We start from the raw sequence: 4323 nt of genomic DNA on the forward strand, positions 1-4323 counted from the left end.
GCATCTTTCCCCTTTCCCAGCACACATCTTAACATTTCTGAAATAGGCATGGGTCTTAAAATAGATGTGCATATTTATTGTGAAGTTTCACTTTTAGGTGGGGGAGGCGGCTATTGAATCAAGGGAGCGTTCGCATAATCAGTGGGATATTAAAATTGAGGAAATAGGGTAATCACCGGAATTGATTTCCTGTTTGATGAAGTAGAGATAAGACTCTCCTGGGCAGATGGAGACACTGAGCTTACTATCTGCTTGGCTTCTCTGGAGAACTGTGGCCTATCCATGCTCAGAGTGCCCCACTGTAAAGGAGGGTAGGATATGGGGGATAAGGTTATGTATCTTGTGCTGGGGAGAGAAGAGATGGATTATGGTGGCAGTGGAGAACCTGAACAAATGGCCTGAGGCTGCAGAGCCTTTCCTGAGAAGCTCCAAGAACTTAGCAGAACCTGGCCATGGTGGGCAGTGGTACCTAGCAAGTGGTATCTCATGCCTATAAGATACTTAGAGACATCTTCCGGCTGAGAAAAGAAGTTGGTCCCCCCACCCCCACCCCACCCCACCCCAGCTCCCCACTCTGGCAAGTTCCACATGGTCTTTCTTCTCAGGACATCTCTCCAGCCTCAGACTTGCAGCCATGGGAATGTCTGGACTCTCTGGGAAGTTCTCTTTGCCTGGCTTCCTTTTGAGGGCGGGTATCAATGTTGTAGACTGGGGAGCTGGTGAGGGACAGCTTTGACTATGAGCCAAAGATGCTTGTTTGGGCGCTGGTCCTCCCTAGCAGGGGAGAGAAAAACTGACCCAATAGAGTGGGGTGACGCTACAGCTGCTGTCAGAGAAGTGATAGCAGCTCCCACAAAGGATCAGCCCCACCCCCAATTCAGAGCCTCCCAGAAGCCCCAAGGAGATCGATCAGCCAGCCTCTCTGATGTGTAATTTCACTTAATGCTATTAAGGGGGCAGTTTGGGCCATTTGCTGAGGAGAGCTGGAAAGGTTCCAGAATCTTCTGCTAACGAATCACAAACATTAATCCCATTAGTCTTCCGCTGTCTGCTGCTTCTAACTAGCCTGTTCCCATCTTGCTTCCCCTAGAGGAAGCTCCATGACCCTGCTGCTCAGGCATCTTCCCGTAAACTAAAACTGCCTTGGCCTTCCTCACCGAGCCAATATTCCCAGAAACGATTCCCAACCAACGATGGGTGGTCTCTCATCCTGGGCAACAGGGATTCAACAGTTGCTTCAAGGGAATCACAGAGTCCGTTGCACTTTGAAGAGGGTCAGGCCATCATGAATCTCTCCCCCTCTCCCTCCATAACAAAGCTTGAAAGAGCAAAACCCTCACCCCTTTCCTGCAATACCCACCTTCTAGGGCAGGTTGGGGGGACCTGCAATCCTAACATAGCAGACCGATGGTACAGAGGCCAGACCTTTGGTGACCCTGCTGGACAGCGCCTCCGATGGACAGTTCCTGCTCTCTAACTAGATAGCCCTGTCATCTGAATCTAGAAGAGGCCAGCCTGGTCTGAGCCCATGAGACCACTCTTCTAGTATTTGAGCTTAGGTACGTTAGGCTAGAAGCCTAAGAGAGTGTACCAGCTGCAGAATCGCACGAGCGACAGTGCATTCCGGTTCTGCTCCCGCTCTGCTGGGAGATTTGGGGCACACAGCTGTGGATGATGCTTCCAGGTTCCGGGCCCCCTGGTTTCTAAGCAAAGCCCCATGGTAATGTTCCACATCCTGTTCCAAAGCCTGTGATTTGAGGCACATGTAAATGAGTGTTTCTACACTTAAAAGAACAGGGGGAAAAAAAATGCATCAAAAACTTCCGGGGACAATGGAAGTCACAGACTTCTCTCCTTCCTTCCTGTGTATCACAGGAGCTCAGGCAGGCTCTGAAAGGTGGGAACAGAAGGAATGCTGGTTTGGAGCAGTGGGGCCCAGGGATGGCAGGCACAGTGGCAAGGTCCCCAGTGCTGTTTGATATACTCAGGTGGGTTGAGCTGAAGATGCTAGCAACCCAGAACCCCTGAAACTGGGAGATCACAAGACCGGGCACTCCATGAAAAGCCTTCCCAAAGCAACTGACCAGCAAAGGAGTGGTCTAGCAAGACAGAAACCAAACTTAATATCTGCTCTTTTTCAATCCTAAACCAAAAAGGGGGCAGGGGGTGGCTAGAGTGCCACTCCCACTCAGAGATTGAACTTCCATTCCTGGTCTCAGTCCGCTGTTTTAAGTTATCCCAACACACTCACTAGAATGAATTCTAGGCCAGCCTGGTCTACAGAGTGAGTTCCAGGACAGCCAGGGCTACACAGAAAGATCCTGTCTCCAAGAAAGGCATGAAGAGAGCAACTTAGTAACAAGCTACTCACAGCTGGTGTCACTGGAGACCTGGCAAAGCTTGGCTACCTCCTTCTTCCACCCCGAGTAACCAAGCACCACTCCTCTCCTTTGCCGGGGTATCAGATGAGGCCTAGCAGGCAGTCAGGACTTATACCATGAGTCAGTGGTAACTAAATGTCACCAGTGTGGTAAGGGAGGTCAACCCTCACCCTGGCCTGCAGAGGTAAGGAATTCTCTCTGGAGAATTCTCAGTGGACGCTGAGCAGAGAGTCAGACTTCTGTCTCGTCCTGCTAGTGACAGCGCCCCCCCCACCCCCCTGCCCTGTGGAAACTGTGTCAGCGAAAGCCCTGTAAAGTAGGTAAGTGAGCCTCTTGTCGTAATATGAAAAAGCTCAGGTCTAAATAAGTCAATTGTTATACAAAGAATTAGAAAAAAAAATTAAACCAAATTGGGGGCAGGAGGAGGAGAGAAAATTGGTGGGTGCTGGAATTGAGATGATCTGGTTGTGGGGAAAGCAACTGGATGAGAGCTTACTCTGAAGCAGCAGCCATGGAAGCTTGAGCTCTGTCAGCCACTACCCTCTGCTTAGTGGAAACAGCTGCTCAGAATGAGAGAGAGATTAGCACAACCCCAGTCAAAGGAAAACCAAGAGAAAAGTGGCTCCTGGGGCCTAGAAAGATGCTCAGTGATTAAAAACACATATTGTTCTTGCAGAAGATGTGAGTTCTATTACCGCTAAGACAAATTACTCATATATGTAAAAATAAATAAATATAAAGAAAATGCTGTGGTTTTGGGGTTGTTTGTTGTTTTGGTTTTTAATGGCTACAGAGGAGCAGCATGATGGCACAATAGGTGAAAGGGCGTGGCGTCATGCCTGACAGCTGAATTTGATCAAGACCCTCGCAGTGGACAGGACCAGCTTGGCGTGGGTTTGTCATCTGACCGCCACTCGGGCCTGGCGTTAACATACACACGGTGCACATTCGCTCAGGAGAACAGCTGCCGGGAAGAGTCACAACAGAAAGGAAGTGACAGAAGAAAGGACCGTAGACCATGAAGAAGGAAAGAAAAACAACCAAAAAAGGAATAAAAATATGGGCAGACTCAATTTTCTCTTCCGGAGTTTTTTGAAGTATACTTGACTGTTGAATGTTGAAAGACAAATTACAGCATGATCTAATGTGTTTTTTAAATGTTACTATAGCTGGAAGTATTTAAAAAACTGTATTTTAAATAGGAAAGATAAATAAAAATATGGTAATATTGTGTATAGTACATCCAAACTGATAAAATGATAGCTACCAGGAGACTGTGGTGAGTTACAATGCCAAACAGGAACCCAAGGAAAGGTACGCAGAAGGATACATTCAAGAATATTCAGAGGCTCGCTTCGGCAGCATATATACTAAACTTAAAACGATACAGAGAAGATTAGCATGGCCCCTGCGCAAGGATGACACGCAAATTCGTGAAGCATTGAGCCGGGTGGCGCTGGCCTTTAATCCCAGCACTAGGGAGGCAGAGGCAGGCAGATTTCTGAGTTTGAGGCCAGCCTGGTCTACAAAGTGAGTTCCGGGACAGCCAGGGCTATACAGAGAAACCCTGTCTCAAAAAAAAAAAAAAAGAATATTCAGAATGACATTCTTAAAAAAGAAAAAAAAAAAGAAAAAAGTTCAAGGAATCCATAAAAGGACATAAAAAATGAAAACAGAATTGAGAGGAAAAAAGAACCCAAGTAGAAAATAAAGATGAAACAGCAGATTTAAGCATTAACATATAAGTAATTAATTATATCAAATACAAATGGTCTAAATACACTAATTAAAAGGCCAAGATTGAAACTGGACATGGAGGTACTTGTCTGTAAAGCCAGCACTTAGGTGGAAGAAGCAGGGGATGGTCGTTAATGGGAGGCCAGCCTGCACTATGTAGTGAGTTCTATGCTAGCCTGACCTATATAGTGAGACCCTGTCTCCC

At 47.1% G+C, this 4323-nt stretch overlaps 1 non-coding gene across 1 annotated transcript; it reads left to right on the forward strand.

Moving 5' to 3' along the window:
- The first annotated feature begins 3727 nt into the window (after positions 1-3727).
- Positions 3728-3834, forward strand: LOC115064068. Its single transcript, XR_003843935.1, has one exon. It is a non-coding gene; the product is annotated as a U6 spliceosomal RNA (small nuclear RNA).
- The last annotated feature ends 489 nt before the right edge of the window (positions 3835-4323 follow it).

The sequence above is a fragment of the Mus pahari genome, chromosome 5 (assembly GCF_900095145.1).
Source record: "Mus pahari chromosome 5, PAHARI_EIJ_v1.1, whole genome shotgun sequence".
Classification (NCBI taxonomy): Eukaryota; Metazoa; Chordata; class Mammalia; order Rodentia; family Muridae; genus Mus; species Mus pahari.